Source organism: Muntiacus reevesi, chromosome 5 (genome assembly GCF_963930625.1).
Source record: "Muntiacus reevesi chromosome 5, mMunRee1.1, whole genome shotgun sequence".
In the NCBI taxonomy this organism is placed as follows: domain Eukaryota; kingdom Metazoa; phylum Chordata; class Mammalia; order Artiodactyla; family Cervidae; genus Muntiacus; species Muntiacus reevesi.
The window spans coordinates 83415040-83441720 of NC_089253.1; the positions used below are offsets into that span (position 1 = coordinate 83415040).

Below are 26681 nucleotides of genomic sequence, written 5' to 3' on the forward strand. Positions count from 1 at the left end.
CAGGAAATAGGGAGGGATCCAGGGAAAGCAGACAGACCACAGCACAGAGTTGACCCTGAGTTGACGGAGGGAGAGAAGAAAGGCTAGGGGGAACCTTCTGGATTGCTCTACAATCTGAGGAAGGCTCAGCAAGACATCAGGCAGTGCTCGAGCCAGACAGCCCTCAGAGAGTTCCCTGACTTCCAGGGGTGGATGGGCCTGTTTTAGCATCCCTGCTTCCCTCAGCCAAGGGCTGGGAGCCCCTGGAAAACAGGTCCTAAGCACAAAAGCAGCAGTAGATTTCAGAGCACAGAAACTAAGGCCCTTTGGTCATTTCGGCTCCCTCTAGATGAAGATCTGTGAGGTGTATACAATGAAACATAAGTCAAAGAAGGCCCTCTTTCCTTGACTATTAGGATTTCCCATCACACGCTACAATAGCTTAGCCCCTAAAGGTCCTTCATCACAATAAGCAAATGAAAACATAAGGAAGAAAGGAATCTAAGGGTTTTGTTACGAAGTCTAGATGTAGCATCTGATTCTCTGGTTAGTGTATATAGATGGGTTTCTTTTATATTAATAAGTCACTTATAAATTCTAATAATAGTATGTCTAGCTGTATTTATGATCATATTCATAAGCTATAAGAGGCACTTTTTAAGACACTATTTTATTTTTCCCACAATCATCCAAAAAGACACATTTAAATATCATGTAGTAGTCAAGAGAAACAAAAAGATAAAATAAGAGATACACCATTGTCTTAAGACAAGTCTTTCATTATTATTCATATTAATCCTTATAAATACAGCATTTTATTTTTATTTTTTAATACGACTGTTTAAAATTTAGGTTTCATTGTGTATTCTAGTATTATACTCTCCTTTCAATACAAAATTTAATAGTAGTAGTTTATCAAAAGCCTTACTATCTGTATTAAAATATCCATTTGTTCAAAACCATTACTGAAATATTACCTTCATTAAAATAGGTAAAATTATGAAACAAAAGAAATGAGGAGACATGTAATTGAAGGTGAGGCAAATGAAAAACCAGTGAGACTTGGCAGTTCCATTTATCCAGGCAGCCTTAACCACAAAGGTTAAGGCCAATCACACTCTTTAATTCTATGCCAGATGGTAGAATTTTTCATGATTCATTATTCAGAAAGCAGCTTTAATACAAAGAAAGTAAACTGAGGAAGTACTATTTCTGGCTAATAATGTAGCTTATGGCTAATCACTGCTACTTTCCAAGAACAACCAGAAAAGTGGGATATTAAAAAAAAAAAAAAGATCTATCTGATGACATTGGAGAGCACCTAAGACAGCCAGATTTGATAATTTAAGATTCAGAAAGAAAGGAAGCTCACTGAGGTGAGCACAGTACTTTTTATGCTGCTTTTACCTGAGGACACGTGCTGAGACTCAAGTCAAGCTGGACAAGAGATGGAGAAGCCCAAGAAGCTGACAGAGGAAGGCTATCTAGAGGCAGAGAAGCTAGCAGAGATTTTGACAAGGTCATGGGGATAAGTAGACAGATATTGGAATTTGAGCCTACCAAACCAGCCCAAACTGGAGGGGCAAAGATCCTAGAGAAAATGAAATCACAGAGAAGTGAGCTCAAGCCTGTGTTTGTTCAACAGAGCTTACAGTAGCAAGCATCACAGTGACAGGGAGAGGAAAACTGAGAATTCAATCCTGTCAAAGACAAGACTACTGATAAACCGTCCAGCCTTTCTGTTGTGTCTCCTGGAGCATCACACTCCAGGAGCATGGGGAAACTAAAGGTAAACTAATACTAACAAAATTTGAAACAAGTTTTGTATTCACGCAATGCTTAGCCCTTAATCATGCTGAAGTGATATTCCCTCCATTCTAGCTGCCTGAATCTCCAGAAATAGAAATATAGGTTTTCCTATGCAATGTCAAGCTTTCAAAGATAAACTACGAGATATACCAAAAAAGAAGACCAACAGGAAAAAAGAGACAATAGAAAGAAATCTATGAATACCCTAGTTATCAGACAAATTTTTCAAAATAAGTATGAAAAATATATGTCAAGGTTAATAATTTCACCAAAGAACCAGAATCTACTTTTTTAATCAATCAGAAATTAAAGAATGAAAAGCAACTGCGCACAGCATTCTATAACTAAGAAAATTACCCTTCAAAAGGTGAAGGTGAAATAAAGATATTTTCAGACAAGTAAAAACAGAAAATTTATTGCCACTGGAAGTTCTGAAAGAAAATGGTTCAAGATGATTCAAGAAATAGAAGGACTGAAAAACAATGGAAATATAAGCATGTGGGTAAATCTAAATAAACAATGGATATATAAAATTACAATAATGTCTTGTGGTATATAAAATAAGTAGAATTTGAATGCAGGTCAATAAGAATATAAAGAGAGTGAGGGGAAGACAATAGTCTTTAAATTATGTGAAGCAAAAAAAAGTATCTCCTACATCAGCTACTCAATCTTTTCTCAAATTCCAATGAACATCAGTGAAGAGAATATCTCTTAAGATAATAGGCACACAAACTAGAGACATTCTGTTCAATTTTTTATCCTCTGTTCTGTTAGAATGACTTTTCTTCATCTCCTAGTGCTCAGACAACAGGAAAACAATTCTCAAAATATTTAATAAATCAGTGTCATTCAAACTTTAAGACACTAAAAATAACCATTAATCATGACAATAACAGTAGTAATTTTTAGAATACCTACTAAGTAGCAGGTTGTTTACATACATTATCTCTTTCCATTCTCATGACAGACAATGTAAGTTGACAGAAAGAGGGATACTATTTCATGGACAAGAATAGTAAAGCTCAGATAATTTGAACACTGGTCCAAGGTTACACACAAAAAATGAGTAAGTCAGCACTCAAACTTTTGTCTGAAGACAAAACCCATATTTTGTCCCATTAAACTGCATCACCTACCTAAAATGATACAAAAGTCAGTGTTAAAGGAAGTATTCGCTCACTGGGCCTAAACTGATGGTGAACTGAAGTATTTAACTACTCCTCTATGTAAAGTTAAATAATTCTGTTTCAAGGTCAATTTTGTAACATTTAACGATCATGTAGGAGAAAGGGAATAGATTATTATAAAACAGGATGAGGAAATCAAATTGTTCCCTGTGACATCTAACATACTTAACAAAATATCTCATTTCAATTACATCCCAATTCCAGAATCTTAAGAAAGCAAGTCAGTGAGTTGTGCCCTTATAAAATACCAAAAAAACCTTAAACATAGAACTACATTTTAAAACCCATAAAACATTCATATGGAAATGTAAGAGACCCAGCATAGCTAAAACAGTTTCAAAAATGAAAAACAAAGTTGAAAGACTCACATTTTCTATTTTCAAAACGTATTGTAAAGCTACAGTAATCAAGACAGTATACTATTGGCATAGAATAGATACAGGTTTATCTAAGAGGAGAGAGTCCAGAAATAAGCTCATACATATCTGATCAACTGATTTTCATCAAGGGCACCAATACCATTCAAATGGGGAAACAATAGTCTTTCAACTAATAGTGCAGGGACAACTGGATATCATAGACCAGAAAAATTACATTGTATCCCTACCTCACTCTATATACAAAAATTAACTCAAAACGGATCACAAACTAAACACCAAGAGCTAAGCTAGAAAAACTGTTGGAAGGAAACAATTTGTGACTTTGGGTTACGCAATGGTTTCTTAGATAAGACACCAAAAGCACAAGTGATCAAAAAAACAGAAGAACAGCAAAAACACAGATAATTTGGACTCTAAATCATCAAGGGAGCAAAATGACAAGACACCAAACTGAAGAAAATACTCACAAATTATATATCTGATCAGGGAGGATCTAGCATCCAGAATGTACCAAGAATTTTAACTACTCAATAATAAAAGACAACCCAGTTACAAAATGGACAAAGGATCTGAGTAGACATTTTCCCAAAGACGATATCAGAAGATACACAAAGAGCCAATAAACCTATGAAAAGATGCTCAATAACACTAGCTATTAGGGAACTGGAAATCAAAACTGCAATGAGGTAGTACCTCACACACACCTAAATGACTATAATAAAGATATACAATAACAAATGTTGGTAAGGATATAGAGAAAATCAAACATATATTTTGCTGGTAGAAATGTAAAATGATGCAGTTACTCTGAAAAACAATTTGGCAACAAAATATTTACCTGCAATGAGGGAGACCTGGGTTTGATCTCTCGGTTGGGAAGATCCCCTGGAAGAGGGCATGGCATCCCACTCCAGTATTCCTGCCTGGAGAATCCCCATGGACAGAGGAGCCTGGTGGGCTACAGTCCACGGGGTCGCAAAGAGTTGGACCCAACTAAGCACAGCACAGCAGCAAAATGTTAAACACAGAGTCATATGTGACCCAGCAATTCCACTCCTGGATACAAACCCAAGAGAAATGAAAATATAGTATGTACCCATACAAAACCTCTTGAAGTGTTGACATATACAGTTTCACAATAGCACCTACGTACAAAGAAAAAAATAGATAATGATCTCTCAAAAAATTAGCTCATTCCTTCACCAATAACTGTGATTTGCCTCAATGAGACTGTTAAAAAAAACTATATATGAATAATGGAACTTCTATTATAGAAGAAGAAAGCAACAAGCAAGTACTGTTTCTTCTATGAAAAAAGGTTTATCATGCTAAGTAAAAGTTATATCCAAATTTGATTTAACCTTAACCTTTGCAGTAGAAAATGGTTATTTCCTACAGCCAAAAGATGTCTAGAGATGTAACAGTGATACATCTGGACTTGGCAGAGAGCAATGACACATGTGAACATCCCAGTCAGGCTGGCCTGTCAACTAGTTGCCTCATTACACACACATACTCACACACACACGAGCACACACCCACAACCCACATACCTAAACACCGTACATTTTAAATTTTAAGAATTTTATTTTCAGCTAAGTAGAGCCAAAACTAGCAAAGAACTCAATTTCTTTTTTTCCACTGATGTTAGAGCTGAATACCACTGCGTTCAAACTCTTCATTTTAAGGATAAAGAAACTGAGGCAAGCAAATATATATTACTCCCATAAAGTCACAGACCTAGTTGACGACCGAGCTAAAACTGGAACCTCCACTCGCTATGACTCAGATATTTCCATAATACTGGGCTTCCGGGGCCTACTCAAGGAGGAGAAACTAACACGTTAGTCACACACAGACACACCTCCAGTTTTCTGTCAGATCTTCGGATGAGAATGTCACTGCCTGGATAATCACAGGGACAACAAAGATTTCCGTTTCTGTCAGAAATACCGTCATGCAGAATATTTAAAAATTATGCTCTAGCACAGACTTTTCCTTAAAGATGCCAAATCACCTTCCTTCTTCTGAACATTTCAAATATAACTTATACATAATAAACGGTTTTATTGTTTATATACAATAAAGCATTCAAGCACATTTTGTTCCAACTTTGTAAATAACCACCAAGGTGTCATCAAATGTTTCACATGTTATAAGCAGATATCCACGTAATGAGGTTCAGAACACATGTGGGTTTGCTCAGTCGCTCAGTTGTGTCCGCCTCTGTGACACCATGGGCTGTATGTAGCCCACCAGGCTCCTCTGTCCATGGTGTTTTCCAGGCAAGAATACTGGAGTAGGTTGCTATTTCCTTCCCCAGGGGACATTCCCAACCCAGGGATTGAACCTGGGTTTATAAAAATCAATGTAAACAATTATGTATCAGATATATGATACAAAAAAGATTGGGAAAGTTAACATTAAAAGTTTAAGATTTACTTTTCTTCTACCCCTTTGTATCTTATATAAAAACTTATATTAAAAGATTAAAAAAACTTTATATAAAAAGTACCAAAAAATAAATTTTCTACAAAAATCTTCATTTAAAAGATATAAAAGCACTTAAAAATATTTTACATTGTAGAACTTTTAGTGAGCAGACAGTTGGATACAGCATTTTTTATTTTATCTTAAACTTACCCCTCCTGTACCCTTATAAAACAGAAAGACAGACTGGAGTTGGGAGAGGAAATGTTTTGAAGCAAATGCATTCTTAACTAGCAGTGGAATACAGAGAAAGTAGAAGAGGACATATCCCCAACACAAAAGCATTACAGAAAGAGGTAGGAACAAGCCTAAAACCATGATTTCAGAACTAAGAAAAAGGAAAATCATTCAGATTTTTATAAGAAAAGGCTATTAGTGTTATACAGGGCTCAGTACAAAGCAGAGTCATATGTGGGAGTTTCTATATATTATATTAAAATTTGGGTTTGACTTTCAGTTAATGTAAGCATTAGCCACAATAAAAACAAGTGGTATGTTTAGAGTATGGTCCCGGAGTTAAACAATCTACAACTAACTAGCTCCTAACTTCGATATGCTCAGTCTCCAAATAAAGTTAACGTGAGCACATTTGTGGAAGGGTTTGCTATACAATGTGGAAAATTGAAAAGGTCTTTTGTTAGAGCCAAAAGGCACTGGCTAACGTTCAACAGCAAACAAAACAATGAATTTTTTATACTGTTAATAAATCAGAATGATTAAAGATCAGAAGCAAATTAGCAAAATTAAAGACGAGAATCTCAGGATGAAATGGTCACTTTTTAATCTCAGAGCATTGCCAACATCTACAATTCTTAGAAGATTTAAAATTACAGCTTAGATCTTAGGAGAAACTGACACAGGGTTCTGCAAGTGAGCATTCACCTGAGGGGCTGTATGAGAGTGTGTTCAATCTCAAGTCTGCAGTTCAAACAGTGTACTTCAGTTTTCTTTTGAATTAATAAAATGCTTACAACTGTCAAAGTGACTTGCTTCAACCTATTTATATCTTTCTTTATATGACAAACATAGTGTATTAAAAAGCAGAGACATCACTTTGCTGACAAAGTTCCATATAATCAAAGCTACGATTTTTCCAGTCGTCATGTACAAATGTGAGACTTGGACCATAAAGAAAACTGAGCACCAAATTGATGCTTTTGAACTGTGGTGTTGGAGAAGACTCCTGCGAGTCCCTTGGACTATAAGGCGATCAAACCAGTCAATTTCTAAAGGAAATCAACCCTGATAATTCGTTGGAAGGACTGATGCTGAAGCTGAAGCTCCAATGCTTTGGCCACCTGATGTGAAGAGCCAACTCATTGCACAAAACCCTGAGGCTGGGAAAGACTGAAGGCAGGAGGAAAAGGGGGCAACAGAGAATGAGATGGTTGGATGGCATTACCAACTCAATGGACTCAATGAGTTTGAGCACACTCTTGGAGATACTGAAGGGCAAGGAAGCCTGACTGGCATGCTGCAGGCCATGGGGTCGCAAAGAGTCAGAGACAACTTAGCAACAAATACAAATTTACCACTACTTCAGCACAGGCCTCACTACCTACATGCTGAAAAGGATAAGGCAAGGCCACTACACCTTATTATGTCATCTGATGTCCACCCATCAATTCATGCATTCAACAGATTGAGCACTTACCACCTTCTGTATACTATGCCAGGTAATCGGATATGACATGACAAAGATGATTAGAAACAAACATCGACCTTGCCTTCATAGACCTTATTATCTAGCAGAGAATAGCCAATCAGTCACACAAATATATTTTTTGACAAAAAAGAAGGAAAAGAATCTATTGTGTTACTCTTATTTATTTCTAAGAACATAGAACTAGAACTCCTGGCTCTAAATTCACTATTCTACTACAACAACTCAGTTAAGTAGGTCATTTAATTTTTCTCTCATCTTACTCAAAACCCATTTTACACTGTTTATATAACTACTCATCAGAATGTGCTGTAAAGCTCTTTACAACTTTTATTTTTAATTTCCCTTTGACGGTATGCATTTTTTAAATGTTGAAAAACCTTAGATTATTTTTCTAAACTTATTTTGTAACACCATCTAAAAAAGGAAAATGTCATTTTAAAATGCACCATATGAAAATTCCTGTCTATTCAAATGACATTCTGGAATGAATCACCTCCCACTGCAGTCATTTTTTAAAATAGTAGGACTATACCATGTACATGCTGATTACTTAGGTAAGCTTCTTCCATTAATTTTGAAAACATTTTTCCTTCTCTCAATTCCTTTTCAGAAAATAGGTTATCAACAGTAGAAATAATAATGTTCTTTTATAAAACAGGTAAAATTTAAAAACCATATATATGTTGATTAAAGTATGGTAATGAATGAACTTGCATAAATGCTGGAAGAAAGGACAGAATTAACATAGATTAGTTAGCCACATTCTGGCCTTTGTTATTACCTCATCATTTTCCACCACCAAATTCAGGCATTTGAGCATTCTCTTCACTGCCCATATTCTCGTGTACTTACAGTTAGTTATGTCCTCATTATCAGGCTTTCCAGTGCAAAAGTACTTTCACATATTCCTAATGCAACGGCTTCTCTTTCTTTCACATCCTTCCTTATCCATTGCAGATTCCTTGATTTGTCATTTCAATCATACTCCTAACAGTTCTTTTCATTGTACCATTTGGCCAACTCAACTCTAGATGAAATTAACTACTGTGCTTTCTTTGTGGTTGCAGTGGAGTTTACAGCTTTGTAATTTATTTACACATTTAGGCCTGTGATCCATTTTGAGTTAACTTTTGTGAAGGATATAAGCTTTGTGTCTAGTCATTCATTTTGAATGGTATATACATCAAAGAGTGAGTGAGCATTCAGGCCTTCCTAAAAATTAGTCTTAATCAATGATAATATAAAATTTTCACATTGCATCAAATATTCATTATTGAGTAGAATATAAAATTCACATAATTTATAAGATTAAAATAGGTGATTTTAAGGCAATTTCAACCAGTGTTGGAATTCCAGGTGATGTGACACTTGAAGGGTAACTAAGCCTTTAGAGGGGCTTCCCTGGTGGCTTAGTGGTAAAGAACCAGCCTCTCAAGTAGGAGGTGTGGTTCAATCCCTGGGTCAGGAAGATCCCCTGGAGAAGAAAATGGCAGCCCACTCCAGTATTCTGGCCTGGAGAATCCCATGGACCGAGGAGCCTGGCGAGCTACAGGCCATGGGGTCGCAAAGAGTTGGACAGGACTTAGTGACTAAACAATAACTACACGCCTTTGGAAAATCAAATTACACCACACCTCTCTCAGTCATTGCTTGAAGGAAGGCTCAGTCCTAAATGGATCATGTGAAACTAACAATCTTTTCCATGCATATGTGCTTTTAAAAATCCCTTAGTTCAAGAGTAAGTTTATTAAGCTTGTGCCAAAAATATAACTGTACTTTGGCCTCATACACTTCAATATTGGTGGTGGTGGTGGTTTAGTCACTAACCTGTGTCCAACTCTTGCACCCCATGGACTGTAGCCCACCAGGCTCTTCTGTCAATGGGATTTGCCAGGCAGGAATACTGGAGTGGGTTGCCATTTCCTTCTCCAGGGGATCTTCCTGGCCCAGGGATCAAACCCAGGTCTCCTGCATTGCAGGCAGATTCTTTACTGACTGAGCCACGAGAGAATCCCACACTTCAATATTACTTGTCAGAAAAAACCATTCTAGAAATATTGCCATTTGCAACAACATGGATGGACCTATTATACTAAGTGAAGTAAGTTAAACAAAGACAAATATTATGATATCAGTAATCTGTGGAATCTAAAAAATAATGCAAATGTATCTATTTACAAAACAGAAACAGACAAAGAAAACAAATGATTACCAAATGGGGAAGCAGGCGAGGGATAAATGAGAAGTAGGAGATTAACAGATATACATTACTATATATAAAACAGATAAACAACAAGGATTTCCTATGTAACACAGGGAATAATATTCAATATCTTGTAATAACCTATAATGGAAAATAATCTGAAAAATATACATATGTATGCATTCTTGGCTGTACACCTGAAAATAACACAGTATTGTTACTGTAAATCTATTGTACTTCAATTTAAAAAAAGAAACATTCCACCTCTGCTGACACTATAGCAGTCAATCAACAAACACTAGCTGGACCTGGCGCTGCCAGTATCGCCCAGTGCAGTGATGTCGCTCGTCATTCAGCTGCTCAGTCATCTCTGGCTCTGTGCGACCTCATGGACTGCAACATGCCAGGCTTCCCTGCTTCACCATCTCCCGGAGTTTGCTCAAACTCACATCCATTGAGTTGGTGATGCCATTCAGCCACCTCATCCTCTGTCATCCCCTTCTCCGCCGGCTTTCGATCTTTCCCAGCATCAGAGTCTTTTTCAATGAGTCAGTTCTTCACATCAGGTGGCCAAAGTATTGGAGCTTCAACTTCAGCATCAGTCCTTCCAGTGAATATTCAGGGTTGACTTCCTTTAGGATTGACTGATTTTACCTTCTTGGAGTCCAACGGACTCTCAAGAGTCTTCTCTAACACTCTTGCTGGTAGCCTACAGCAAATGATGTGGCTCTGAGCTGTGTTGCTTGAAAAGAAAATCCAGGAAACTGTAGAGCTTTCTTTTGGGGTTAGATGGAGAACACTTCAGGATAGCTAAGAACACAGGCTCTAGAGTCAGAAAGACCTGGGGTTGGTGACACAGAAAAGATAAACCTCTCTGAGCCTCAGGTTCACTCTCTGCAACACGGGAATAGTAATAGTACTTTCCTTAGAGAGTAGTTGTGTGGATTAGATGACTTACTGTATATAAAGCCCTAGGATTTCTGCTACTTAGGTCTTATAGCAGTGATGGTGGCTTGTTGGGACACCTGTGACTTGCGAGCTACACTGCACACAAGTGTTTCCTCTCTGGCCTTTCATTATATTCAAGAAGGGGCTCTCTGAATTAGTGACACTGCAGCCTGCACAGGAGCAAATCCTAGTAAATAGCTTTTTAAAGGTCTTTGTAGAAGAAAAAAAAAATTTAGTGGGAAGGAAGAAGTTTGTGACAAAGACAAAACTATGAATATAACTAAAATTTTATTATGAAAAGAACAGCCACTGAACATATACAGCTATTTCTGCAATAAGTTAATTTCTTACAAAGGGCTTGGAGCAAATCAGAATCAGTACAAATTTTTGCCCTTTCAGGAGCTCAGACAAATTCATGGCTCTGTTTTTATCAATACTAAGGCAAGTACCAATTTTCTTCTTAAATTTTACAATGTCATCTGTTACACATTAATCATTAGTATTATAACTCAAACTTCTTAAAGGAAAGTACCACTGAAAAAAAATCACAAATTACATGAATCAATACAAAATTACTGCTTCAATTTGTAGATGTAAAAACATAAACCCTGTGCCTTGGTTTGGGCATGGAAACACTGAAACGTAATAATAAGAAAACATTCACATTCTATAGCTAATATAATATATAAAGTCATAATAGACATTATACTTACTAGCAAACTATATGTTGAAAGGAGCGAGTATCATATCTTACCATTGAACTACTCTAAGATTCAAAATAACTATGTGCCCAGTTACCAAGACCAAGAGGAAATCTAAGGAGCTATGTGAATGTTTATGAAATAAGAGCAAAATCTGAGCAATTTCCCTCCAACTCCACAAAGCAAAGCAAAGATATTCTATATTTTATTTAAAAGAGAGAAATAGGTACTTATAAGAAAGCATGCCAGTCGAAGGCTTCTCTGGTATCTAAAATAAAGCACAGAAAATTATTTTTAAATAAATTATCTAAATCTTCATTTAGTAGCTCAACAGTGAAATAAAATGCCTACTTAAGGCAACTTTTCACATATTTTTTTATTCCTGATAGCAATAAACCTGGGACAAAGGCAGGCTTTCTTTCATTCAAAAATGAAAATCATACTCATTATCTGATCCCACATCAATTATAAATTCAGAAGAAACAAAATAAAATATGAATATGGATAGAAATGTACTTCCCCCATACATAAGCACTTGGGTTTACGAGTTCATGGGTATATGTGTATTTATGTGCATGTTAAGTGAAGATGAATATTTCTGAATAATACATGATAATAGTACAAAGTTATCTTTACTGCTTTTTACAAATAAACTACAAGGTTTCTGAGGAGCAGTTCTGATTATAAATTGCTCCACTGTGGTAGAGCTCCTTAACAAGTATGTTATTCTTCCAGGGACCCTTTCTTTATTCGCAAAAGGCCTCAAGGGGATACTGGAAAAATAAGGTATCAGCCCAGTACATACCAACACAAATGTCACCACCTTTAAACACTCAAGATGCTTACAAAGAAGAAAAGGAAGGAAGGAAGATGGTGCCATTATTGTATTTTTTTTTTTTTTTAGGTTACCAACAATCATGTGGCATAAATCAGGGGGATCCACTGTTTACATTTGATTACTTGTGCTTATGACTCTTTTAGTGCTCTCTAAACTGTCACTATTTTAATTAACCTTTACAGATTTTATTTACCTTTCACAACAGTAAGAACCAAATACTGAGTCAAGTAGATTGGGGCGGGGGTGGGGAAGGGAGATAAACTAACAGTACCCTAGGCATTTTGTGAGAGTACATTAACTCTCTGTCAATCCTAACCACAAACCTGCTACGCAGGTACCCCCCGCCCCAACTTTGACCCATGAAAACAGACATTCAGAGAGGTTAACTGTCAGAGGTTATACAGATCAAACTGCTAGTCAGAGCCAGTTCTGGAATTCAAAGGTTTGTCCGCTACCAAAAAATCGATGCTTATTTCCAGATATTGAAAGCACTGAATCAAGACATGTAACAAAATCGGAAGTTCTGGATCAGCCAGAAGAGCAGCAGAGATGGGAGGCAGTGAGGAAGGTAGTCTGTCTACAAGGCACATCTGAACACAAAAGTGGGCTGCAATAATAAACCAGAGATGACTACAGTGAAAACTCTGTTTGGCCTCAACCCAAGGAAAAATAGCAGCCACTCCCAAGTTAAAGAAGGACTCTGTCAAGGTTACTGAGGCCTTCTCAAATGTTTCCGGCAGTTGCATTTAAGATGTGTTATAAGAGATCATGGAAAAGGAGTTACTCGAGGTGAACACAAGACTCCTAGGGAATGAAAACCAGTTCATGGAATAGAAAAATACAGACAGAAGAGAAAATACTGCAGTGGCAATAGTGATAGGATGTAGTGGTGTGGATTCAGAGATGTTTGTCTCTGAAGCACAGAAGATGTTTGTCTGGAAATGTCTTTATTTCACCTCCACTATTTTGAAGGGTATCTTTGCTACTTATACAATTCGATGGTGGAGAACTGTTATTCAGGAATGCATCTTGAAGAACAATACCTGGGGAGTCTTCTACCCCAAAACAGTAACTGAGGAGAAGACTATCCCAAGTAACTTCAGTTATTCAAAGAAATGCATCTTTTAAAACTTAATGATACTATGTACCAAGCATCTACTACATGTCTGAAACACAGTACTGTACAACTAGTTTCTGAAATTGTTAAAGATGAGATTTTTTAAATGGCTGCTACTTACATATTTTACAATTACAGAACTGCAAAGGGTCATTGTCAAGAGAGAAATACTAATTGAGTCATTGAAGAACAAAATAGTATATTGGGCACAGAGGACAGGAGTGGAAAATGTTTGCGAAGTTGAATAAATAAGAATGTTGAATGAGTTTAGAGTCTAAATGAGAAAAGCACAGTTATTAAAGTTATTTTTTAAAAATCATAGAAAGTATATGCAACATATGAAAAATTACTTATTATTATACAATATAATTTTTTTCCATATGTTTATAATCTCATTACACTAGTGGCTTTCAAATTTTTGACTAGTATAGTAATAACTTCAGATTATGACCCAATACACACATATCAATACATGTAAATATGTTACTGATAAATGTCACAGAGTAATGTTTGTCCTTACTATACACTGTGTACTAAGATATTTTTCTTTTCTTTTTATTTTATTTAACTTTTATTTTATATTGGAGTATGGTTGATTAACAACGCTGTGTTAGTTTTGGGTGTACAACAAAGTGATTCAGTTATACATATACAAACAGCCATTCTTTTTCAGCTTACTAAGCTACTTTTTTATTCCAGTCTTTTTTTTTTTATATAATTTTTTTTTCAGTGGGTTTTGTCATACATTGATATGAATCAGCCATAGAGTTACACGTATTCCCCATCCCGATCCCCCTCCCACCTCCCTCTCCACCCGATTCCTCTGGGTCTTCCCAGCCCAGTCTTTTTTTTTAACATATCAATGGAGTCCAACTAAACTGATTTTATAACTTAACAAATATAGCCAAAAATCTCTGAAAAACATTGTATTGCCTCTTTACATGCTCCCTTTACATCCTCTCCTTTGCTCTCAGGCTCACCACCGTCAAAAAGACAAAAAACTGGTTTTCCTTACTGAAACCAAGCAATACATCAGTCATTAAAATAACTATGATGCTATGTGGTCTGGGCTACGTGGCACAAATAATCAAACTGCTTAAAATTCTCAGAGAAAGATGAAGCAAAAAAGAAGCAGTGTTTCTGAAATCAATTATCTGAAAGAGAGTCCAGTGAAAGAGCCATATAACACTTCACTAGGTCTAAACAATTACATTCTAGCTAACAATTGCCACTTCTGCAGAACTAGTTTAACAGCTAAAGAAAAGAAAGTCACTCAGTCATATCCGACTCTCTGCAACACTGTGGACTGTAGCCCACCAGGCTCCTCTGTCCATAGGATTTTCCAGGCAAGAATACTGGAGTGGGTTGCCACTTCATTCTCCAGGGGATCTTCCCAACCCAGGGATCCAACTTGGGTCTCCTGCATTGCAGCCAGACTCTTTACCATTTGAGCCGCCAGGGAATCCCCTTAAAAGCTAAACACCAAATTTAAAATGTGCATTATTTAAATATTTACTTGTACAAATTATTTGAACCTATGGATAACTCAATGCCACTTAGAAGTTTTATCTCTTCCAGCAAGCAATGAAATACTTGGATTTTTTTTTTTTAATGTATCAAATTTGCTGCAAGTTTTGTTAGCATAGTTCTCATTACCTTTTCCCACCCGCCCAAGAATTGAGAGTGAACTTTTGCAGCTTCCCTCATTTCCCATGGCATCTCACAATTCAGCCATGGTCTATAAATCAATACAAGTTTAACAAAACATTCTCATTACTATTTTAAAAAATACTTTAGTCAGCTGTAAGGAACTAGAAAATTTTGACTAAAGTTTTAAAATACTAGTTATCTTCTTAACTGGACAACAGTAAGCACCCTCTGTTGTATTCTGGTTTTATTACTAGCAGAAGGTATTAAGAGGTGGCAAGAATACACAGAAGAACTATACAAAAAAGATCTTCACGACCCAGATACTCATGATGGTGTGATCACTTACCAAGAGCCAGACATCCTGGAATGTGAAGTCAAGTGGGTCTTAGGAAGCATCACTATTAACAAAGCTAGTAGAGATGATGGAATTCCAGTTGAGCTATTTCAAATTCTAAAAGATGATGCTGTGAAAGTGCTGCACTCAATATGCCAGCAAATTTGGAAAACTCAGCAGTGGCCACAGGACTAGAAAAGGTCAGTTTTCATTTCAATCCCAAAGAAAGGCAATGCCAAAGAATGTTTAAACTACCACACAATTGCATTCATCTCACATGCTAGCAAAGTAATGCTCAAAATTCTCCAAGCCAGGCTTCAACAGTACATGAACCGTGAACTTCCAGATGTTCAAGCTGTGTTTAGAAAAGGCAGAGGAACCAGAGATCAAATTGCCAACATCCACTGGATCATCAGGCAAGAGAGTTCCACAAAAACATCTATTTCTGCTTTATTGACTATGCCAAAGCCTTTGTGCAGATCACAACAAACTATGGAAAATTCTTAAAGAGATGGGAATACAAGACCATCCAACCTGCCTCCTGAGAAATCTGTATTGAGGTCAAGAAGCAACAGTTAGAACTGGACATGGAACAACAGACTGGTTCCAAATCAGGAAAGGAGTACGTCAAGGTAGTATATTGCTACCTGCTGATTTAACTTATATACAGAGTAAATCATTAGAAACACTAGGCTGGACGAAGCACAAGCTGGAATCAAGATTGCCAGGAGAAATATCAATAACCACAGATATGCAGATGACACCACCCTTATGTAAGAAAGTGAAGAAAAACTAAAGAGCCTCTCGATGAAAGTGAAAGAGGAAAGCGAAAAAGTTGGCTTAAAACTCAACATTCAGAAAACTAAGATTATGGCATCTGGTCCCAACACTTCATGGGAAATAAATGGGGAAACAACAGAAACAGTGACAGACTATTTTCTTGGGCTCCAAAATCACCAAGATGATGACTGTAGCCAGGAAATGAAAAAATGTTTGCTCCTTGGAAGAAAAGCTATGACCAATCTAGACAGCATATTAAAAAGCAGAGACATTACTTTGCCAACAAAGGTCCGTCCAGTCAAAACTATGGTTTTTCCCAATAGTCATGTATGGATGTGAGAGTTGGACTATAAAGAAAGCTGAGCACCGAAGAATTGATGCTTTTGAACTGTGGTGTTGGAGAAGACTCTTGAGAGTCCTTTGGACTGCCAGGAGATCCAACCAGTCCATCCTAAAGGAAATCAGTCCTGAATATTCATTGGAAGGACTGATGATGAAGCTAAAACTCAATATTTTGGCCACCTGATGCAAAGAACTGACTCATTGGAGAAGACCCTGATGCTGGGAAAGATTGAAGGCAAGAGGAGAAAGGGACAACAGAGGATAACATGGTTGGATGGCATCACCGACTCAATGGACATGAGTTTGAGTAAACTCCAGGAGCTGGTGATAGACAGGGAGGCCTGACGTGCTTCCGTCCACAGGGTTGCAAAGAGTCGGACACGACTGAGCGACTCAACTTAACTGAATTACTGAATATAAGGAAATGTTTCAGATCTAAGAAATGTAAAAGTGTCTATGCCTTTTGCCTTACTCTAGTCCTTCTACCTTCATCCTCTTTTCTACTCTTCCAAATTTCAAAGCATTTAATTTTGACGCAAACTAAACTATCTTTAATTGAATCCTCTCTTTATTGAGTGAAATCTATTTTTTTAAGAAAAGAGAGAATAAGATCTGTCTCACAAAGATTTGCCACAATAAAAGCCCACTCACTCAGGAAAATGGTGAGCCTTCTAATTAGCTACACTTTGTAGTTACCAATGAACTACAGAGTTGTAATTTCCTCTTCCTTTTAAGGAACCTCACAACCACCTATGCAAAGATGGATCAACAGCCAAGGACAAACTGTTATCTAAGTAGGGGAAGAATCAGGAAACTAGTTTTTACCCATCATCACATCCCAGGAAGAAATGGCTGGCTCCTTCTGGATAATGAATATAGATAAGTACAGGCAGACTCTAAAATCTTAAGTAAATAATTGGCCCATTTAGTTTCTCTGGGACTGAAAAAGGATCACATTTTAAATTCTAAAGGTGAACTAATTCAGTTTCTGAATGCTGAAATACACCCTCAAATTCTCTGCAGAACTGGATCAATGGGAAGCACCATGTATCTTCTTATTTATGGTACTTCTCCTTAGCTTTTGAACACTCTCAGTTCCTTCAAAACCTTCACATATACTCGTTTCAAAACACAATTCAAATTCTACCTGCTTGGCAAAAATCTCCATGAGCCTTCCAAATGAAAGACATTTTTCAATACTCTGAAATCCCCTCGCATTTTATCTGACCCTTTGAAGTATATTTACAGTTGTCTACATACACAATTTATCTATCTACTATAATGTAAATCCCTGAGGACAAAAGGAGGCTATCATTCATCTTTATATCCCCAAAACACATATCCCAGGACCTTTTACAAGTTGGCATTCAGTCAATAATTGGTCAATACTTCAATCTTGGGCTCATATAAGAACCAGTTACTACCGAAAACTGTTTATACAATACCTAGCACAACACAACCTGGGCAGGTTTTTCTATATGCCCATTTTATCTGTTGCTGTTAAGATTACAAAAAAAAATTGTTGTATGTATTTCTATATCTTACTACTTTACTTCTACTTTTAATAAACTTTACCCTGCATATCTACTAATTGCTTGTCACTAATATATTTACAAGTTTTTAAAAGTACATCAGTCAAATAATATATATATTTTTTGCACTCAAATAAATATGGGTTTAATTAGTCACTACATAAGCAAAATAATAATTTGCAAACACCTACGAGGCCCATGCCTCTCAGTGGCCACTGAGGTAAACACACTCAACCCCTTACAAACACCAGTGATTGGAAGAGGGGAAGAAGAGACATACCACCAGATACTGTTAATTCTTCCTGCCTGATTACTATTAAGAAGTTCAATATCAGATATTGTTTTTAATAGTAAAACAAAAGGCCGATAAAATACGTTGACAGTGTAGGTTCCTTTCACACAGATGATCTTCAGCAGGCTCTATACAGACAGAATTGATAGGGAGAGAGAATAAGCACCCTTCTAGACTCAAGTCCTAGGTTCTAGGTGGGAGAAGGGGGGATATACAGAGGTCAAAATAATAATCCTTATAATCAGATGCTTTGCAATCATCCTAAATGAGCAAATAAAAATCAGTACACATGGGGAAAAAAAGCAAGAAAACTACACAAATAATTCAGAGATAAGCCATGTGACACAAAATTACAGGCATCTGAAGAAGAGCAGTTTATATGATCATCATGACAAAGCCACAGAGAGTCGAGCCGGGAGTAAGCTTGGGTGTTACTGGTGGCCTGGGAGGATGGAGCTTGTACAAGGACACAGCAGGCTCAACAAATGATATGTTTACATTTTAAAAACAAAATGAAAGTAGTGGATCATTGCGAGAGTGAACATTCTGAATAGAGACATAAGATCATGAGGCTAAAATTAAAATAAGAGTCATCTGAATAGGGATATGCTCTCTTGAGGAGGAGCCTTATTGCGAGTATCTAGAAAAGTATCTGGCAAAAGAAGGTGCTCAATAAATGTTTTCCAATATAATAATTGAATGTTATGTATGGATGGATAAGAGCACAAACAGTCAAAATCAGAGAAACTGATTGGGAGACCAATCAAATGTCTTAATTCAGGCCTAAAAGTGGTAACAGTAAGAATGAAGAGGAAGTGATGAATATAAGACACAATTTTAAGTAAATAGTAATAAATTCATGACAGAAGGGGAAGAGATATGGGAATAAAAAACAGAGATGGGTCAAAGCTTTTTCAAAGTTTACAAAGTGAATGGGAGAATGCAGGGTTTACCTTTTCAAAGGTAAACATAATAAGATTACATTTAGGCCAATAGATTTTTGAAATGAAGACAGAACTTCTAATTGTTATAGAAGTTAATAATTTGAGCTACAAGATTAGGCAGATTCTTTACCAACTGAGCTACCAGGAAATTCCAGGAGTATAGAACCAGTGATTTAAAATCCTACCCTCCATAAAAAGTGTATTAGAATAGACAAAAGTTAGCAACTTCATGAAAAATTCCCAAAGGAAACAAATCTTCCAAAAAATCATTATCATTAACAAAGCAATAACATAACTCTTATTATCAGTATTATCATTGTAGCTGATAATATTTACTGAGCCCTTACTATGTATTATGCACCACAGTGATTGATGTATATATTATTGCATTTTATCCTTACAATGATTCCAGAAGATTGTTATGATTGTACCCACCTTCCAGAATAGGAAATTCGGACACAGAGTAGTTAAATAACCACATTTAAGTGCCAGAAGCAGAACTTAAATCCAAGTTTGAAAAAAGTAACTTTTTCTATACCAACAGTATCTAAGTTTCTACATGAAATATTCTAGACTGAATATTCTCTAAGATCCTGGATAGAAATTAAAAAAAAAAACTCAACATTGCTTTTCCTGTTTTTTAAAAACCTTAATCTATGAAGGTTTCTATTACTGTTTTACAACATATGTAATGTATTAACACAGTGGTATATAAATTATAACTAAGCACTTATGAAGAGCTTATAAACTAAGCATTTATGAAGGAGAGACAGTCTGTTTTTCTCTAGTAGAAATGGGAGATCAAAGAGGTTTTATATATATATATATATATGTACATATATATGTGTTTTATTTATATATATATATATATATCCTTTCCTGTCTACCTTTGTTTCCTACAAGAATTCAGTATCAAAAGTTTTATCTTCTTTTTTCTTTAAAAAGAGATCACTTAAATGCCTAAAAGAATTAAAAGTAGAGTCTTGAAGATACATACACACACACACACACACACACACACACACCCATGTTCATAGCAGCATTATTCACAATAGCTAAAATATGGAAGCAATCCAGTGTCCATTAATGGGTGAATGAATAAACAAAAATGTGATATATACATACAAGGGAATATTATTCTGTGATATATACATACAAGGGAATATTATTCAGCTTTAAAAGGGGAGGAAATTCTGACACCTGCCACAACATGGATGAAACTTGAGAGCATTATACTAAGTAAAATAAACCAGTCACAAAAAGATAAATACTGCATGATTTCATTTACATGAGGTACTCAGAGTAGTCAAAACTATAGCGACAGAAGGCAGAATGGCAGTTGCCAAGGCCTGGGGGAGAGGGAAATAGGGAGTCATTGTTTACAGGTTACAGAGTTTCAGTGTTACAAGATGACAAGTATTATGGAGATGGATGGTTGGTTGCACAACATTATGAGTCTATTTAATACCACTGAATTGTACACTTAAAAATGGTTAAGATGATAAATTTTACGTTGTGTGTATTTTGTAACAGTAGTTTTTATTTTTTGCCTGGCTATTGATTGTGAAAACTGATAAACATGTTTCACTAATGTGAAAAAAAAAAATGGAAGGAAAAAAACAAACAGACCACAGATGCTTAGATTCTCTAATCATGCATTCATTCATTTTAAAAGTATTTATTAACTGCTTCTCTTGTGCCAAACTCTGGTGGTACATGCAGTGATTTCTAAGAAACAATCTCTGATTTTAAGGAGGAAAGTAAGGAAGTCAGTGATGTAAAACCCAAATATATAAACAAATCATTCTAAGTTAATATTCCAAGAACAATAATAGTGATAGTCAAAAGCTGGCACTTTCTATTAGGTACTTGTTATGTGCTAAGTAAACACTTTTACCTGAACAATGTTAGGAGAGAGATGGATTATTATTCATACTTTACAGAAGATAAAACTGATTCGGAGAGGTCCACTCTCAAGAGGACCCAGCTTAGAAACATGTGAACCCAGGCAGGTTGATTCCAGACCCCATGCTTCTAACCACGCTCCCCAGAGTGGTGGAAGCGGGGTCTGAGGGAAATAGGACCACGCAGCCTACACATACTACTCTGTTTGCTAAGTCTCCAATACCGAAAGCCAAACTCTTTCATTTTCATTGCCTATTGAAACAAATCACATATTAAAAAACAACACAACAACAATAAAAATCAGGTCATACTAGTCAGACTTGTAATTCTAACATTGCATTGAAAAATGTATGTTGCATTCTACAATGCTATATTTCAGAAAACATGGCAACAAAACACTTTTGTTTACACAAAAGTGCTCCCCTGCTTAAATCAAACTGACATGGATTTATAGAATTCAACATGAACAGCAGTCTTAAACTAGAAATCTGATTTTTCAGAAGTAGCATACTTAAGATTCAGTAACTGGTCACCATCTATTTTAAGCCAAATATCTGCTTCTATGTGATCTCAAAGGCACCCTGGAGTAAACTATATAGATGGTAAAGTTAACCATTCAACAGACTTCTAAAGTTTAATCTAAGTCTCCATGTGCCTCCATCCACCCTGAATGACATTAAAATAGAAATCAACAGTACATGAGAACCCGCCATATCAAGCCAGCTGTTTTGAGTGAGGATTAGTGAAAAGTGGTTCCAAAGAACAAACTTCACTTTTTCGCGATCATTCTAGGAACACAGTGGATCTTTAAATATTTATTACCTGACTAGTAGGCACATAAACATAGCAATTCCTATGGCTCTACTTAGATGCCACAGTGATAAGTACAATAGAAATGAAAAGTCAACAACCAGAAGGTTTATATTTTTCCATTACCATGGACTAGACTTCAGGCAATACCTTGTTTTGTATTAAATCTTTACCAGTCTTCCTCCAGGGCTTCTTTCAAGCATCAAACATTCTCTTACATGGAGTTGTGTCAAATATTAACCTTAACTTTAATGTGGCCAAAACCACTTTCAAACCTGTCCAGATTGTTCTCAGAGGGCTATTGCTTCCTGATAAATCCACCTTGAAAGGCAAACAGAAGGTTAGTTCAAGTGAAAAGGGTCTTCATGTAGAGAATCTGATTTGCTAAGCCTAGTTTAGTAGTTCCCATGAATAAAGTCAGACAAACAAGTAACATTAGGAGGAGAAGTTTGGTGAACTATTAAATTTAGTTATTTTCCTATTCCATGAAAATTCTTTAAGAATTAAGTAAAAATGCTGTAATCACCTTTTAAAAATGTCAGTTTAAGGCCAATTATCTTCTTCCTTTATGAAAAAGAGAATGTTCAATGTGAGGGTTCTATATATTTCCAAGATTTAGTTTTCCTTTTTAAAAAAGTCATTTGAGACAATATCTCAGGAGTAGAATGCATTATTGTCTTTAACAGAAAAAAATAGTCAATGCTGCAATAAGACAGAACACAATCTCATGTGTTTCCCCAACTATGATGCTTAGAAATGCACTTAATACTTGCTTTGTTTTATTGAACAATCAAAAATCCCAGGAAAGAGCCATTTCCATAGCATAAGTGCAAATCATCAAGGCTGTATATTGTCACCCTGCTTATTTAACTTATATGCAGAGTACATCATGTGAAATGCTGGGCTGGATGAAGCACAATATGGTCAAGATTGCTAGGAGAAATATCAATAACGTCAGATATGCAGATGACACCACCCTTATGTCAGAAAGTGAAGAAGAACTAAAGAGCTTCTTGATGAAAGTCAAAGAGGAGAGTGAAAAAGTTGGTTTAAAACTCAGCATTCAGAAAACTAAGATCATGGCATCCATTCCCATCACTTAATGGCAAATAGATGGGGAAACAATGGAAACAGTGACAGACTTTATTTTCTTGGGCTCCAAAATCACCGCAGATGGTGACTGCAGCCATGAAAGTAAAATACACTTGCTCCTTGGAAGAAAAGCTATGACCAACCTGGACAGCATATTAAAAAGCAGAGACATTACTTTGCCAATAAAGGTCTGTCTAGTCAAAGCTATGGTTTTTCCCAGCAGTCATGTATGGATGTGAGAGTGGACCATAAAGAAAGCTGAGTGCCGAAGAATTGATGCTTTTGAACTGTGGTGCTAGAGAAGACTCTTGAGAATCCTTTGGACTGCAGGAGATCAAACCAGTCCATCCTGAAGGAAATCAGTACTGTATATTCATTGGAAGGACTGATGCTGAAACTCCAATACTTTGGCCACTTGATGCAAAGAGCTGACTCATTGGAAAAGACCCTGATGCTGGGAAAGATTGAAGGCAGGAAGAGAAGGGAATGACAGAGGATGAGATGGTTGGATGGCATCACCAACTCAATGGACATGAGTTTGAGCAAGCTCTGAGAGTTCATGATGGACAAGGAAGCCTGGCGTGCTGCAGTCCATGGGTCGCAAAGAGTTGGACACAACTGCAACTGAACTGAAGTGCAAATCAGGAAACTGATCAAACAAGAATCATTTTTAAAAGCATATATCCAGTTTTGGGGAAGAAAGAACTTTTTAAAACTTTTTCAACTTGGGCCCTATTGATCCTTGAAAATCCTCCTCTTAGACTTTTGCAGATCAGCACCTTAAAAACTTAACTCCACATGTGGCCATGAAAAAAAAAAGAAAACAATGGCACATACTACCTACCAGGGGAAACCTTCTCTCTGAAAAGCAAGGCTGAAAGAACACACAATTATTGAAAGCCTTTCCAGATCAACCCTAGTCAACTGATATGTCTATATATGGAACTTGATTTTCACCAACTTTCAGAGATCAAGAGAACATATATAATTTAAGTGACTTGGCAAGAGTTTTGTAACTTGCTAAGTAGCAGAGTTTAACAAAGACCTTTGTTTCCTGATAGGCAAATTGATGCTTCCACAGTAAAACACTGGGTTGTCATCTGGCAGGTTTGTACAACACATAACCTCTCTATAACAAAATTCTGAGCTTCCAAAGGATAGAAACTACACCATCTATTGCTTTTGAGACTCCAGAATGATTTTGCTAGTTTTGGGACCCTTAAAAAAAAAAGTCAGACATATACTACCAAAATAAAAACTGACAAGAGTAAATAAATGTGTTCAGGACAAGATCTTGATAAATGGCAAAAAGTTCACCCTTCCAGATTAAAATCAAAACCCAACACCCATTTGTCTGCATGTCTGTTTATTCCTATTTCCAGAAAATTTCCAAAAGAAGACTTTTTTTCCCTTACTTTTTCAAATAAGTATGGCTTTCCTGACTGGCACCTTAAAAACCATACTTGATGAAAGATTAAGGGACTCCAGGATGAGAGTTATCCATAAAGGATCTCTTGTCAATAATTATCTGAACCACAGTACTCAAAAAGGCAAACAGATTTGAACCAAAAAAGAAATATTGGGTCTAACTATAATGGCAAGAGAATATTGAAGCAATTACACACTATTCATCTAATAGTCAATTAGAAAATTTATTCCATTCTTGGTCTAGAAATCATCTGATAACACAGAAAATTAGAATATAAATGGTATCTGTACATTTTTGGATTCAAAGAGCTATTGCTAAGGTCATAACAAGTATGGCAGGCCTAATCTTATCAAATGCCTTTATCCCACAGCCACTGCACCACTGGGCCTGGAAGTGAATGTGCAGTCTCCATGTGTCTCTCCAGACCTTCACTCTGCTCTTTTTTAACCTGTGCTGAGTTGGGCCAGCCAACCAGCATGAGCTTCACCAAAGGACTCTCTTGTCTCTGGACTTTCACATGAGTCTGGCCAGTGGGAGGCAGTAACTACAGATCAAAGGAAGAAAAGTGAAGTCAAGATTTTTATACTCCTAACTTTCTCCCTCCCAGATAGCACTGGTCAGTTGCTCCCCTCTACTAAAAGGCCACAGCTCCTGTCGGTCCATCCTTCCTTGACAGCTCTTCCCTGGTAGCTCTCTCCTTTTGCCCTGGGGACAGCCCTGTAGGTAGCACTGGCTCCCAGCAGTTGCTAGCCCCTCCTTACATTGAACCATTTCCCTTAACTCTGCCCACACTTCCGTAATTATTCTCTTAGGTAAACTTTTCAGTTATCCCAATTGAATATAGAATATCTATGTCCTGTAGGACCTAGAATGATACGTTGGGATAGAGGTACTTCTTGTCTCACATTGCCAATTCCAGATAAATTTACTAGGGGTGGAGGAGGGGACCTTTGGTTACTTACGCTTTTGTTGTCATATTTAAGAAGGTTTTGCCTAACCCAAGGTCACATATATTTATCCCTGTATTTTCTTCTAACAGCTTTATAGTTTTAGCTCTAACGTTTAGGTCTATAATTCACTTTGAGTTGCTTTTCATTTAGAGTCTAAATGTATCTTTTTTAATATGGATATCCAATTGTCCCAGCACCATTTGTGAGTATTTGTGTGAATTCTTTCATCATTTAATTGCATTGGCATTCTTGCTGAAAATCAACTTACCATAATAGGTTTATTTCTGAGTTCTCAATCCTGTTCCACTGATCTCTGTCTAGCCTTACACCAGCACTACACTGTCCTGATTACTGTATCTTTAAGGATTGAAACCAGGAAGTCTAAATCTTCCAGTTTTAGTCATTTAAAACTGTGTTGACTGTTCTGAGTTCTTCACATTTCTATATCAACTTAGGATCAGCTTGTCAGTTTCTACAAAAATGTCTGCTATAATTTTGATAGGGACTACACTGAATCTATTTACTTTCAGGCTTTTTTTTTTAACCTATTTACTTTATAGAAAATTGCCAGTAAAATTATATTGATTCTTCCAATCCATGAACATGGAATGCCACCACTCATTTAGATCTTAATCTTACAATTTTACTCAGCAACGTTTTGTAGTATTCAGTGTACATCCTGTACTGCTGTTAATAAAAAAAGTCTAAGTATTTATTTTTTTGATGCTATGGGAAATGGAACTTATTCCTTAATTTCCTCTTTAGATGATCCATTGTAGTACAAAGAAATAGTCGACTTTTGTATATTGATCTTGTATATCGATTTCATATTCTACAATCTTACTGAACATATTAGTTACAAAAGTGTTTTGGTATTGGGGTAGGTGGGTGGGAGACTCAGGATTTTCTACATATATGGTTATATCATCTATGAATAAAGGCAGTTTTAATTCTTCCTATCCAATCTGGATGCCTCTTTATCTCTTTTTCTCTCGCCTGACTGCAAATGACTAAAACTTCTTTTACAACATCACATAAAACTGGTGAAAGCAGACATCACTCTCTCTTATTACCTATCTTAGGAAAAAAGCATCAACATTTTCACCATTAAGTATGTTGTTAGCTATAGGTTTTCTGTGAATCTCCTGAGTCAGGCTGAAGGAGTTTCCTTCTCCTCTTAATTTGTTGAGAATTTTTATTATGGATGGTACTGGATTTTGTAAAAGTGTTTTCATGTCTTCTGATGATCATGTGGATTTTGTCTTTTATTAGTAAGGTGAATTATACTAATTAATCTAAT

General features: G+C 36.4%; 1 protein-coding gene across 2 annotated transcripts in view; it reads right to left on the reverse strand.

Annotated features, from left to right (window-relative positions):
- The window catches only part of NME7 (NME/NM23 family member 7), a 232294-nt gene that overhangs the window by 189643 nt on the left and 15970 nt on the right, over positions 1-26681 (reverse strand). Inside the window, exon 1 of one of the 2 annotated variants that reach the window (XM_065935658.1) lies at positions 11597-11615. The exons of the other annotated variant lie outside the window; for it this stretch is intronic. The gene's annotated coding sequence lies outside the window, so the exon portion shown is untranslated. Of the gene's footprint in view, positions 1-11596; positions 11616-26681 lie in introns of those variants that run through there. 2 annotated transcript variants of the gene reach the window in all.